We start from the raw sequence: 15839 nt of genomic DNA on the forward strand, positions 1-15839 counted from the left end.
GTTTTCGAGGCCCTCCCGGATAATGGGATTTAGCTTTTAAATACTTAGAAGTTCTTTTGGATAACATGATTTGATTAACACTCACAGATGTTCCCGGTACCAAATTAGGGCAGAAAAGTTTCTTTTGTTTTGTCTGTTTTATTGTAATGTCAGGCGCCCACCTGGAAAATAAGGAAATTCATTTCAAGTCAAGTAGCAGGCACCCACCTGGAGAACAAGGGAATCCATTTCAAGTTTAAGTTGCAGGTGCCCACCTGGAGAACAAGGGAATCCATTTCAAGTCGACATCAGGCGCCCACCTGGAGAACAAGGGAATTTATTTCAAGTTTAAGTTGCAGGCGCCCACCTGGAGAACAAGGGAATTTATTTCAAATTTTAAGTTACAGACGTCCACCTGGAGAACAAGGGAATTCCTTCGAGTTTTAAGTCACTTGCAGGCACCCACCTGGAGAACAGGGGAATTCATTTCAAGTTTAAGTTGCAGGCGCCCACCTGGAAAACAAGGGAATTTATTTCAAATTTTAAGTCAGCATCAGGCGCCCACCTAGAGAACAAGGGAATCCATTTCAAGTTTAAGTTACAGGCACCCACCTGGAGAACAAGGGAATTTATTTCAAATTTTATGTTAGCATCAGTTGCAGGCGCTCATCTGGAGAACAAGGGAATCCATTCAAGTATTAGGTCAAGTAGCAGGTAGAGAACAAGGGAATTCACTTTAAGTATCAAGTCAAGTAGCATACACCTACCTGGGGAACGAGGGAATACATATCAGAGTTAAGTCCATGACAACAGCAGGAACCCACCTGAAGAATGAGGTCAATTCAAGTTAGAAATAACAGAAGTTCGCCTCGAGAGTGCGAGTCAACAGTTCAAGGTACACGGTAGAACTGCAAAAGTTTCAAGATCAAGTTTGAAGACATATAGATAGGAATCTTGTAACTCATAGATTATTGATTTGCCTAACTTCTTCTCATTTTGGTTTTGGTGTAACAAGGAATTCAGCAAGCAGTAACAGCTGCAGCAGCATTGAAATCACAGCTTCCTGATCATGCCTAACTCTAGTCCTAAAAAGGATAAGCGGTCGCTGCAAATATAGTCCGGTCTAAAAGTCCGGAGTCGAATCCCACAGAGAACTAAGACTTAGCCATATCTGTTTAATATCACTAAAAATACAAGTTTGAACAATTTTCTAAATTATAAAGATTGAGATTTATATTTCTAACTAATTAAATAGCAAATACTAGAAAATGGTAAAATTATCAACTAACGAGACAAAGGGTTGGAGACTAAATTAAGGATGTCTAGAGTTATGATTTCCTCAATTGTCGGAATCCTTCTAGATATGTTCCCTACAATATTGCCAATGTATTCTCTACTGATCGTGAGCACTTTAGATGTCGTAATTCTCTCTCGAGCAACTACAACAATTTACTAGACATATTCTTTCAAACTACACTAGTTGACTTTATCTAACCGCTCATTATGACCACGTCAAGACTTTGTTATTTCTAAACCTACCTTTAAACCCGCTGTATTGATTTCTCACATACGTTAGGAGTAACGTTGTTCAACAACCACCTAAATATGTATCCTTTCTCAAGCAACACATAACTACTATTTCGCTTTACAAATACACAGGGCAAGTTTTAGGCATCAAATGCAATACACAGAATATAACAAATCCTTACACACACATGGCATATAACTCACTCAGGATTGGTTTCATAGACACTCTATTCAAAGAAGTTAAGCAAAGTCAAAATCATATAATTTAAGATACTTCTACAAGAGTCAAAAACCGATCCTAAGCATCACAACCAAAGTACTCACTATTCTCAAGGCATAACAAAGTCAAGAGATATTGATCCATTTCAAAACACAACATAATGACTCATATGCCTAAAAAAACTAACTACACCCGATTCAAATAAAACCCTTGAAAAAAAAAATGCGGCACAAAGAAAAACCTAGGGGGAATTGCTACACTACCTAACAAAAGAAAATCTTTTTGTTTTGTTTTTTCTTTAGACTTAAATCCCTCAAGAAAATTGTCTAATAGATCCATCGTCGGGAAAAGTCCAATCTTTTCTATTAAAAAAAATATTCAATTAAACTAACACAACTAAAATAGCATAGAAAGTCACCCAGACAATCTCCTCACCCCACACTTAAAATTGTGCATTATCCCCAATGCACACCATAACTAATAAAAGGGTAAAAGAGACTCCCTGGTAGGCCAAAGTCCGAAGCACCAACAGCTCATGGGGTACTCAGAATTCTCCCAAGCTTGGTCCTTCGTGCGAGTACCTCACACTTAGTTCCAACCATTTGGTTTGCTGTTGAATCCTTCCAATACATTTGCTTTCCATGCTCCTAGAAAATAAAAAATTGACACTACAAAAATAATACAATTAAAAAATAATAAATAAATAAAAGAAAGTAATAAAGCTGGGTTGCCTCCCAACAAGCGCTTGATTTAACGTCGCGGCACGACGCGAATCACTTTTTGTCTCCACCTCGAGCTTATGAATTGAACCCCCAATTTGGCATCAAGTTTTCGGCTATGCTCCAGAGGTGGAGGAACAAATCTAATTCGCTCAAGCAACCATTATACTATTCTACACTTCTTGGCTTTTAGATGAGGTATGTAGTCCTGTCTTTTTGGCAAGAAAAATTCTAGAATGTAGGCACTTTGTTCCTCATTCCTTGACTTCTCAATCGGCTCGGATGACTGTATTTCCATATCGTCATCCAAGCACAATGTAGAATTGGAGTGAGGACCAATGCGCTCACACACATGAACTTCAGGACTTTCAGCATCCTCAACATCAATGATACTAGAGTCAACAAAATTTGTATCCTCAATGTCCTTGGCTGACTCTAGTCTCACTTCTTCAACATTGACATCCCCAAATTATAGTTGGCTAGGTTGTTGATGTTCTACTCTGACCTCCCCAATTAACACTTCAAATTCGTGCTCTTCTTGGCTACTATTATCAATATTGGCTTGTTGAGCATTAAAAGCTCCAACCACTTGACTCAATGCAAATAGTTGCCTCTTGCCTTTCTATCTGCAATTGTTTTTTATTATTTTGTTTCAGAAGACACTTTAACATATCATTGATCTCCTTCAGGTCTGCATCCCCAGGTTCTTTGTTCCTATTAACTTCACAAGAAAAGGTAGAACCATCATAGTAAGGGGTTGGGGGAAGATAAGAAATATAAGCACAACTATCAAAGTGACCATTTTTACCACCACACACATTCCACAAATAAGATTGAGTTGGTGCACATAACTTGCTCTCGGGAATACTTTGGTAATTTTGATACGGGTGGTTTCCTTCACAATATGTATGAGGATCAATTGTAGAAATATCTACACCTAAATTTCTATAATTCCAAGATGTCATGTTTCTGAAATCAACAGTTATAAAAAAATACAAAAAAAAAACAAAAAAAAGTTCAAACTTGAACCCTATCAATATATGCAGCTACAACTACACCATTAGTTGCCCGGCAACGGCGCCAAAATTTGATCACGCACAACTCTAGTCCTAAAAAAGATAAGTGGTCGCTGCAAATATAATCCGGTCTAAAAGTCCAGAGTCGGGTCCCACAGAGAACTAAGACATAGCTATATCTGTTTAATATCACTAAAAAGACAAGTTGAACAATTTTATAAATTATAAAGATTGAGATTTATATTTCTAACTAATTAAATAGAAAATACTAGAAAACGGTAAAATTATAAACTAACGAGACAAAGGGTTGGAGACTAAATTAAGGATGTCTAGAGTTATGATTTCCCCAATTGTCGGAATCCTTCTAGCTATGTTCCCTACAATATTGCCAATGTATTCTCTACTGATTGTGAGCACTTTAGATGTCGTAATTCTCTCTCGAGCAACTACAACAATTTACTTGACATATTCTTTCGAACTACACTAGTTGGCTTTACCTAACCACTCATTATGACCACGTCAAGGCTTTGTTATTTCTATACCTACCTTTAAACCCGCTGTATTGATTTCTCACATACGTTAAGAGTGACGTTGTTCAACAACCACATAAATATATATCCCTTCTCAAGCAACACATAATAAATAGGCATAGTCAATCGATGGACATTCAATCAACAACAATAAATACGTAGTTGAACAAGTAGATAAATCCAATGGCTTAATTATATAAAAACATAACAAGAATTTATCCTACAAAAGGTTCGATCAAAACCCTAGATAACAAATTAGCTATTCATAATAGTATGTAAAAATACAATGCTAAAAGTCATAACCAACAATGAAAAATAGGAAGAGGAAGGAAAAACTCGTAAAAGAATTTCCCGCCTTGCTCCTATTGTGTCTCTGCCTCCTTAGGTCGAATCTGTGTCAAAAATTGGTCTCATCTCCTCAAAATACCGTTTTTCCATGTATATATACCAAGTAGGGTCGGGCCCAAACAATTATACCTTCTCCTACGCAAAAAAAGGACAAGTTTCCAGGCTTGGACGTCCGCGGCCCGGGCGCGGTACTTGGCAAGTCTACTATTTCAGTCCGTGTCAGGTCCGCGGTCGCGATTTTGACTGCATTTTTCACCCTGTTAAGTTTGGATATTGGAATAACATAAAACATGAAAATTGTAGCACTTTGGGTTATCTTTCCAACCAGATATTGAGGAGCGTAAATAGAGTTCTGAGCAAAATGTTATGTGCATTTTACTAGACAGTGCGCAATATGCCTACTCGATTCTGCGTTTTGTTGCTCTATCATCCGTTGATCCCCGAATACGATCCCGGCTTAATTCCTTGGGCTTTTACTCAGACTTCAAAGCTCAAAATCACTTGAATTCATTCCATAACATCTACATAGCTCAAAATCACTCTTACAAGGCATAAAACACACAATTAGTGTAAGCCACTAGCGATTAAAGCTCAAACTCAATTAAAGTGTAGTAAATTTGAGTGTAATAAGCGGCTAAAATATGTAATTATAGCCTATCATCACTTCTCGATAGCCCCAGCTACCAAAAACTTCCAGAATTACACTGATTTGATTCCTTTATAGCCAAGGATATGTAGACAGCCTCGGCAGCAAGGTTCGATCACACTTTCAAAAACGCTTCCCACGGAGTATCCAAACGGGCAAAAATCGCTCGTATTTGCTCACTTTATCTTTGGCCAAAAAATATTCATGTTTTAGAGCAAAGAGGGGCAGCTGTGAGCAAGTGATTTTGTCTGACAAAAAATATTCCTACAAGATCACAAGTAGATTTTTTCTAGTTTATTTTAAAGTTTGTAGAATTTTTAGGAATATCTTGGTATTTGTTGGTTGCATTAATTGCATATTTAATTATTTAAAATAAAAATACAAAAATACATCATGCATTTCATTTTAGGTCTCAATTGCAATTAATATATAAAAAAAAATAAAAAATATTGGTTCATTCTTGCACTTTAGTTTAATTGCAAATTGGTAATTTTTCTTTCATTAATTTTAGGTTAATTAATTATTTTTAGTGCTGAAAATAGGTAATTATCTTTAATTTTACATATTAGATTTATTTAGGATTTAGTTTAGGTTTTTAGTCTAATTTTAGAAGTTAAATAAACCAAGAAAAGAAAGGGGTAGGGCTGCCTTAACAGTTGGGCTGGTTTTTGTTTCCCACGGCCCAATTTTCCTTTCCAATCTGCCAAGCTCAAATACCCTTACCCGGTCTAGTACCCACCTAAAACCCCAAACGATGTCGTTTTATTACTCTTAAATCTGAGCCGTTGATTTCGTCTGACTGGATGGATGAGAACTGATCCCCCACCTCCCTTATATCTGTCCGAAAGACCCCCTTCCCCTCCAACCCTAGAGAACTCACCCACAACTCATCTCCCTCATTTCTCTCTCACCCCAGCCGTCGCTGCCGCCGGAAATCGCCCTACGGCGGCGGCCCATCTCCAATGTCCCCAAATTTTCACCCTACACTTCTCATAACCCCCAAAGCACAAATCTACCATTAGTTTCCCTAGAATCCCTACCTATTTTTCTTAATTTCAAATCTGAAATTCTGAAAAAACCCTAATCCATTCCTAACTCCGATATTTATGCTTCCAAGGCTCGATTTGACTCGAGACTCTTGTTAAGAACAATTGATTAACGTTAGTCTTGGTTCGTTTCAAGAGTCGCCGGTTTCTGACCAAGACCACTTATGCCCAGCAAAGTTCGTCGCCTTCATCATTCCTTGAGTCGCTTCAGTCGTCGATTCGTTCCGGCCAAAACCAGTACCCTTCCTCTGTCTTTTCCTTTCTTCGTTTCTGTTTTTTGATTTTTTTTGTTATTTACTTGTTTGAATTAGTTCTTATTATTTACTTGTTTGAATTATTCTTAGTTTGTTTAAGGTCAGTGATTTTAATTGGTCAGTTGCGTAGGTTATTTAATCGAGCTAAATTAACTAGCTATTAACTGATTTGCATATCTCTTAGGTTTATTGCCATTTAATTGAATTTAGTTATTAGTGATTGGGTACTAATTAATTTCAGAATGTTCAAATGATTTGTTGGGGTAATTTGTAACAGTTTTTTACTTTGATGTTTTGTTCTGGTTTGGCCAATGAAGGCTTGATCAGTCAAGGCCTGGGTTTGGCCATGACTTGGGCCATTTGGCAAGGACAATTGGCCCAGACCTAAGGGGAAGGTTCTAGAAGTGTACTAGCTGTCTAAAATTGATAAAGAACATGTGAAAATATCTGAATATGGACGGCTATCCAACAGCTACCTAATTTCAGTTATAAAAGATTTTTCCCCTGAAATTTAGGGGGGGGCTGAAGGAATAATTTTTTTATTGTTTTCAGCATATGACACATTTAGTACCTATACATAGAACCATTTTCTCACTCATTAGATAGATTTTCAGACTCTAAAACACCCTAAAAAGTTCAGCTCTGCTGTTCCAGTAGTAGCTGATCCAATTTCTGATTTCAAAAGAAAAAAGCTAGAACAAATTTTTGGGAATTTTTGGTTTTATAAGTCTAAACATGGATTGAGTGTGAAGTTGTGTGCATTGCTATTTCTTGTTGCTGATTTCTACTGATTTCCTGCTGCTTTGTTTGTTCTCAAGGATTCCTTTTCTTTTTTTTGCTCGTTTTAACCAGGTATTCCTTGAACCTTGAAGCTCTTTCTTTCAAAGATGTATATGTGACCCGAAGATTGTTGTTTTATGTTAAATTTCAGTATTTTCCTTACATATGATGCTTTCAAGTTATTTAGTTTTTTTTGTTGTTGTAATTTTTGTTCTCAGCTTTGTTTAAGTATTCCAGATCTGTTTGATAGTCAATAGCCTAGTTAGGAGCTTCACATATGAATATGTGAAGGTTTAAATTAGCTTATATGTTCCATGTATTGTTCAAAGGTCGAGATGGTTGATAACCCAGTAGCTTAGCTGGGTGTTTATTAGAGAATGATGGTTATTATGCTACATGTTCGAAAATGCAGTGTTTGATTGCTGAGTACATTCAACTAAATTGTCACTAATTTCATACTGTTAAAGTAATTGTATATTTGAGTTTAAGGTGATTTATGAATAGTTTAAGGTTTAATATTTTGTTATTACTAAATGCATTATAATGAGTTAAGGCCTATAATGTAGGCGTTTAGCACTTTGGTTTTTTTAAGAGTTGCGCAAATGTTTGGTTACACGTGTATTAGGATGAATTAAGCCTCAGCGGGCTTTAATGTTGAAGGTTTTTCTTTAAAAAGTAATTGGGTCTGGTGATGGCCCAAATGAGGTTGTCTGGTCAAAACCCCTCCATTTTTCCTTTGCTTTCATTTCTGGGCTCAATTTCGAGCCCAACCAACACCAGCTATATTTTCCTTAATGATTTGCTTCAGACAATGTACTGGGCTCGCTGCTGGCCCAATTTTTACCAAATAATTAAAGGCTTAACCTAGCGTCCAACGCATATTTATAATTAGTAGCCTTCATTTAATGTCAAGTTAGTTTTAAATATGAATACTCGTAGTTTGCTTTAGGCGCGCTATAATAAATCATCATACTTACGGGGTACGATTTCCATGACGTAGTTGTGATACATAATTTCCAAAATTCGGGTGCACATTTCATGTGACCCCGGCCATAACCTCTAATAATGTTAAATAAAATAAATATGTCATGAACCGCGTGTGCATTTCATGTAACATGGTTTACGATGTGTTTTCCAGAATAGACAAGTGTACGACGATCATGAATTTTCCTAAAAATATTAAAAGCGGTTAGAAAATTAGAAATGCACGATAGGTTCTAAATATGTAATTAATCAGATAATTAAGCCAATTAATAATAGTTGAGCGACTGTGCTAAAACCACGGAACCTGGGAATGCCTAACACCTTCTCTCGGGTTAACAGAATTCTCCGAATTTCTGTGTTCGCAGACCATAAATAGAGTCAACTTCCTCGATTCGGGATTTTAAACCGGTGACTTGGGGCACCATAAACTATCCCAAGTGGCGACTTTGAATTTGGATAAATAATCCCATTTCGATTATTGTCACTTTAATTGGAAAAACTCCCTTATATCCCCTTCCGGAAAAAAGGAGGTGTAACACTAATATTTATAGATTTACAATTGTATCAAACATGTTCAAGCGCTTCAGCTTTTAACAAAGATGATAAAAAAAATTCTAAGTTCCTTTTTAATATTTCAAACTTCAAAGTCTTTAGTTTGTGAATATTTTGACAAGAAAAAATTTATGAAGAGTAAAAAGTAATTACCCAATTATTACACCGTCCAATATTTCTATCATTAGTGACATAGAAAAGAAGAGGAGATAAGTAATTACTTCTATTTAAGTGAGTCAAATATTTCATTAAAAATTCCGTAATGTTATGATGAATATCACATTATGGTGGATGTCTACTCTTCTTCCATGATCTTCATTTTTAAAATGCTTAATGACATATTCAATGACATAATTTGTATGTTCAATGACATATTCCATGACATATTTTCTTCACTTTTTATGCCTATATAAAGGCCTTGTAATAGATAGGAAAAAATACACAATTGAAGAAGAAAATCTCTTCATTCTCTCTATCTCTATTTCTTGTTCATGTTTTACTAAATTGCTTTTATTTTATAACACGTTATCAGCACGAAACTCTAATTTTATTCTTAACTCCAGCTAAGTTGAGCCATATTTTATTGAGGTAAGTATCATTATAATCATTTTATTTATGGCAGTACATATATCATATGCTTAATTCTTACAACCTAAATTTTTCTTTGCAATTTTTGATAATTTACATCATTCATGTTGTTGTTCCCTTTTTTATATTTTTGTTTATCATGTTATTTTTCACACCTGACACAATACCATTAAAAAAAATATATGCATATGTATGTAGTGTATACATTATCTAGTCACTGCAACTAATAAAACGTTAAATTCTATTTATATATATATATATAAACGTTAAATTCTATTAACATATATATATATATATATATCAATAATATAAAGTGAAATGAAACAATATATAGTTTCTATTTTATGGCATGAATAAAATGAAATAGTAGATTGCTAACATGATATAGCTTTATTTTCATTTCTTTTACCTTAATCGATTTGTTTCATTAATTGTTTATTATTATAATTATTTCTCTAACTGATTCATCTTTTATGATAGTTTTTACTATGTCAAATTTATCAAAACTTGAATTTGTGGCACTTGACATCACCGGGAAGAACTATTTATCATGGGTCCTTGATGCTGAAATTCACCTTGACGCTAAAGGTCTTGGAAATACGATTATATAAGGAAATGAAGCATCAAATCAGGATAAAGCGAAGGCCATGATTTTCCTTTGCCATCATTTACATGAAGGGTTAAAAACTGAATATTTAACAGTAAAAGATCCACTTGAATTATGGATTTATTTGAAAGATCGATATGACCACCTAAAACTTATGGTATTACCGAAAGCTCGGTATGAGTGGATACATTTAAGGTTGCAAGACTTTAAAACTGTAAGTGAGTATAATTCTGCTATCTTTAAAGTAAGTTCTCTATTAAAATTATGTGGAGACACTATCACAGATGACGACTTATTGGAAAAAATATTTTCTACTTTTCACGCTTCAAATGTGGTGCTACAACAACAATACCATGAAAAAGGTTTTAAGAAATATTCTGAGTTAATCACATGCCTACTTGTGGCTGAGCAGAATAATACTCTATTAATGAAAAATCATGAAGCTCGTCCCACTGGGTCAACTCCATTTCCGGAAGTGAATGCTATAGCAACATATGATAAGTTTGAAAGAAAACAAAATAATTACTGTGGTCATGGACATGGTCGTAAACGTGGACGTGACAGGGGGCGAAACAATTATCGTCATTATGGTGGAAATAAATTGGAGAACAATAAGGGTTCTCAAATTAATCATTCAAAAGGTAAAGCTAGTATGTGTCACCGATGTGGTATGAGAGGTCATTGGGCACACATTTGTCGTACGACAGAACATTTTGTCAAACTTTATCAAGCCTCCCTCAAGAAAAAAGAAAATAATGTGGAGGCACACTTGACCTTTCAAAATAATAATGATGAAGCAGGTCCCTCAAATAAATATGATTCTAAGGCACATCCTGCATATAAAGATGATGATTTTGAAGGCCTAACAAATATTACTCATTTAGAAGTTGGAGACTTCTTTGAGGATATTGACTGAAGAATGAATCATCTTACTGGGGAATAAAGTTATAAAAGTTGTTATGTTTATGTTTGCAACTAGTTTATTTTTTCTTGAGTGTATTTTCCTAATGCATCATGTGTTGCTAGTTTCTATATTTCTAATGTATTTCTTAATGTTTTTTTTGCTTGTCTTTCATATTTCTTATGATGTATTATTTGTCTTTTTTATGAAGAATATGAAAATTTCACAGTCTTCAGTTGGACTCAAGATTAATAAAGATGATATATGTCTTCTGGATAGTGCTACAACACACACTATTTTAAAAGATAAGAGATATTTCTCTTATTTGGTAATGAAAGAAGCGAATGTTAATACAATATCTGGTAGTACAAGATTAATTGAAGGTTCTGGAAGAGCCAATTTATTACTACCAGGAGGAACAAATTTGGCTATTGATGAAGCACTATATTGTAGTAAATCTCAAAGAAACTTATTAAGTTTCAAAGATATTAGCCAAAATGGCTATCATATTGAGACTACAAATGATGAAAAGATTGAATATCTTTATATTACTACAATAACATCCGGTAAGAAATATGTGCTTGAAATGTTACCCGCTTTTTCCTCCGGCTTATACTACACAAGTATTAGCAGGATTGAAACACATGTTGTAGTAAACAAGAAGTTTACTAATCAAGATAATTTTATTATTTGGCATGTCCGGTCGGGCCATCCTGGTTCTAATATGATGTGTAAAATAATTGAGAATTCACATGGACATGCAATGAAGAATCAGAAAATTCTTCAATTTAAGGAATTCTCTTGTGCTGCATGTTCTCAAGGAAAATTAATTATTAGACCATCAACTATTAAAGTTAGGATGGAATCCCCTGCATTTCTGGAACGTATACAAGGTGATATATGTGGGCCCATTCACCCTCCATGTGGACCATTCAAATATTATATGGTTTTGATAGATGCATCTACAAGATGGTCACATGTGTGCTTACTATCAACTCGCAATATGGCATTTGCGAGATTGTTGGCTCAAATAATAAAGCTAAGAGCACAATTTCCAGATTATGCAATTAAGACAATCCGTCTTGATAATGCTGGTGAGTTTACATCCCAAGCCTTTAATGATTATTGTATTTCAACTGGGATAACAATTGAGCATCCGATTGCTCATGTTCATACGCAAAATGGTCTAGCAGAATCATTGATCAAACGCCTCCAATTAATTGCTAGACCAATGCTTATGAGAACAAAACTTCCCATTTCAGTATGGGGTCTTGCTATTTTGCACGCAGCATCACTTGTGCGGATAAGGCTCACAAGTTATCATAAAGTCTCCCCATTGCAATTGGCTTTTGGTCAGGAGCCAAATATTTCCCATCTTAGGATCTTTGGTTGTGCGATATATGTTCCAATTGCTCCACCACAACGCACAAAGATGGGTCCTCAAAGAAGGTTGGGGATATATGTTGGATATGAATCTCCTTCAATTATAAAATATCTAGAGCCGATGACTGGAGATTTATTTACGGCAAGATTTTCTGATTGCCATTTTGATGAATCAGTATATCCAACATTAGGGGGAGAAAATAAGCAGCTGAAAAAGAATATAGATTGGAATGCATTATCACTGTCTCATTTAGATCCTCGAACAAATCAATGTGAACAAGAGGTTCAAAAGATTATTCATTTGCAAAATATTGCAAATCAATTGCCAGATGCATTCACTGACCTACCAAGGGTGACCAAGTCACATATTCCAGCTGCTAATGCTCCAGTTCGAGTTGATATCCCGGCAGGACAATTAATTAAAGCAAATGAGTCTAAGTCATGCTTGAAACGTGGTAGACCAATCGGTTCTAAAGATAAAAATCCTCGAAGAAGAAAAGGAGCAAATGATCAAAGTGAACATAACACGGAGGTAGTGGCTCAAGAAGAGCCCCAAGACGTAACAAATGATAAGACCTTAGGGGAGGTCCAGGTACCTGAAAATAATGAAAATGAAGAGATATCAATAAGTTACGTCTCAACCGGGTAAAGATGGAACCGAAATAATGTTGTTATCGATAACATTTTTGCTTATAATGTTGCTGTTGAAATAATGCAACAAGATGAGGATCTTGAACCAAAATCTGTCAATGAATGTAGACAGAGAAATGATTGGCCAAAATGGAAAGACGCTATCCAGGTAGAGTTAACTTCACTTGGAAAACGTGAAATCTTCAGACCCATAGTTCGAACACCTGAAGGCATAAAGCCAATAGGGTATAAATGGGTTTTTGTGCAGAAACGAAATGATAAAAATGAAGTCGTTAGATATAAAGCACGACTTGAGGCACAAGGGTTTTCCCAAAGGCCTGGAATTGATTATATGGAGACATATTCTCCTGTAGTGGATGCTATCACCTTCAGGTATCTCATAAATATGGAACTCCTGGGGAGCTTCCAAAAACAGTAGACTGTTTGAAGAAAGAATTTGAAATGAAAGATCTTGGAAAGACAAAATTTTGTCTTGGTCTACAAATTGAGTATATGAAAGATGGAATATTTGTCCATCAATCAACATACACCGAAAAGATTTTAAAGCGATTCTATATGGATAAAGCACATCCATTGAGTACCCCGATGGTTGTGAGATCACTTGATATAAAGAAAGATCCATTCCGACCTCATGAAAATGATGAAGAGCTTCTTGGTGCTGAAGTACCATATCTTAGTGCAATTGGGGCATTAATGTATCTTGCCAATAATTCCCGACCAGATATAGCTTTCTCAGTAAGTTTATTGTCGAGATTTAGTACTTCGCCAACACAAAGACACTAGAATGGTATTAAACATATATGCAGATACCTCCAAGGGACCATTGATATGGGTTTATTTTATTCAAACGAATCCAACCAATCATTGATTAGTTATGCAGATGCAGGATATTTGTTTGATCCACACAAAGGTCGATCTCAGACAGGCTATTTATTTACAAGTGGAGGTACAGCCATATCATGGCGTTCGACAAAACAAACTATGGTTGCTACTTCTTCAAATCATGCAGAGATAATAGTCATTCACGAAGCAAGTCGAGAATGCGTTTGGTTAAGATCTATAACTCAACACATTCTGCAAACATGTGGTTTTTCTTCGAAAGAGAATATTCCAACAATATTGTATGAAGACAATGCTGCATGCATAGCTCAATTGAAAGGAGGATATATCAAAGGAGATAGAACAAAACACATTTCACCAAAATTCTTTTTCACTCATGATCTTCAGAAGAATGGTGAAATAGATGTACAACAAGTTCGTTCAAGTGATAATTTGGCTGATCTGTTCACTAAGGCATTACCAACCTCAATATTTGAAAAGCTGATATATAAGATTGGAATGCGTCGTCTTCGAGACATTAAGTGATTTTTCATCAGGGGAGTAACTACACGCTGCACTCTTTTCCTTAACCAAGGTTTTGTCCCACTAGGTTTTCCTGGTAAGGTTTTTAATGAGGCAACAAGCAATGCATATCATAAATAACTATGTACATCCCAATATTTTTTTAGAGAGTTTTTAACGAGGCACATTATCTATGGACATCCAAGGGGGAGTGTTATGATGAATATCACATTATGGTGGATGTCTACTCTTCTTCCATGATCTTCATCTAAAATGCTTAATGACATATTCAATGACATAATTTGTATGTTCAATGACATATTCCATGACATATTTTCTTCACTTTTTATGCCTATATAAAGGCCTTGTAATAGATAGGAAAAAATACACAATTGAAGAAGAAAATCTCTTCATTCTCTCTATCTCTATTTCTTGTTCATGTTTTACTAAATTGCTTTTATTTTATAACAGGTAACAATAATTTTTGACTTTATTCAATTTTTAAATTTTTTCTTAACTTGGCAACTATTGCGAAGGGACGTACTAATCATTACCCCACACGCCTTTAGGAGAACAAAATTTCTTCTGCCACATAAAAAAAGGGTAACTGCAAATTTGACTTTAACTGGGTTTTTTTTTTCCAGTAATAGGCTTTAACCTTTCTGAAAACTGTCAAATATCTTGATAACCAATTTTGCTGTTATGAAATTAGTTGGATCTTCTTACTTAAAGTCTATTTTGTTATAGGATGATTTCAAATTTTTATAATTATATTTTGGCAATTAGTGAAGTACATGACGAATTTTGGCAATTAGTGAAGTACATGACGAATATTTAGAAAATGTTAGATCTTTTTAATTACTTGTACGTTCTTATACCTTCGAATATTTATGAAGTTTTTTTGTCATCGCGCTAGCGCGGATAAATTAACTAGTTATATATATATGATGAAGAGGACGAGGACGAAGAAGAAGAGTATTATGATAACGACGAACATGAATATATTGAGGTTCAATAGAAATGAAAGTTTATCCCCAAAGTTTATCGTTTTATGCCTTATGGACCATAATATTAGTTTGGGCCAAAGACATTAAGAGTCTCATAAACTTGTCCGGTTCTTTTTTTTGTCACGAGAACTAGTGGTAGTACTTTTGGACCAAAAAAAAAGGTAGTACTTATTGAACACCTATACTATTCAAAAATTGTATCAAACACATTTTTCTTAGTTTATTGTAAAAAATGTGCATGTAATTAGATAAGCAAAGAAATATTATAATATTAGTTCAATAAACAAAACAAAAAATTATTCTGAGCCACAAGTTTCTTGTGTATCCTTAATTCCTCTTAGGATATAACGGAATAACTATTATGTGAGAGCGGCACTATAAATCACAGAGTTTCGACGAACTCAAATGGTGGAACAAATCACACTTAATAATTTTATTTTAAAAACAATGGAAAAGGGAGAGAATTTTTGTGATGTTTAAAATGAGGACAAACCTCTCAATTCGTAAGCATTGAAAAGATGAGATGGAGATGGAGGTGCTTATTAAAAACCCAATATAACTCACACGCATATAATGTGTCAAGGTGGCGAATGGATCGATGCCACCTGGTCCAATCACAAGGCTAGCTACCGTCCTCCTCAGCCACAAAATTCCATGGTCCAAGTTAGGCAAGTGGACTTGTAGAGACAAGGCATTTCTATTCAGTGTCTACATCACAATGACTTTGTATCGAAATTTCTACGATGGTAAGTGTCGCTAT

Source organism: Nicotiana tabacum, chromosome 10, assembly GCF_000715075.1.
Source record: "Nicotiana tabacum cultivar K326 chromosome 10, ASM71507v2, whole genome shotgun sequence".
In the NCBI taxonomy this organism is placed as follows: domain Eukaryota; kingdom Viridiplantae; phylum Streptophyta; class Magnoliopsida; order Solanales; family Solanaceae; genus Nicotiana; species Nicotiana tabacum.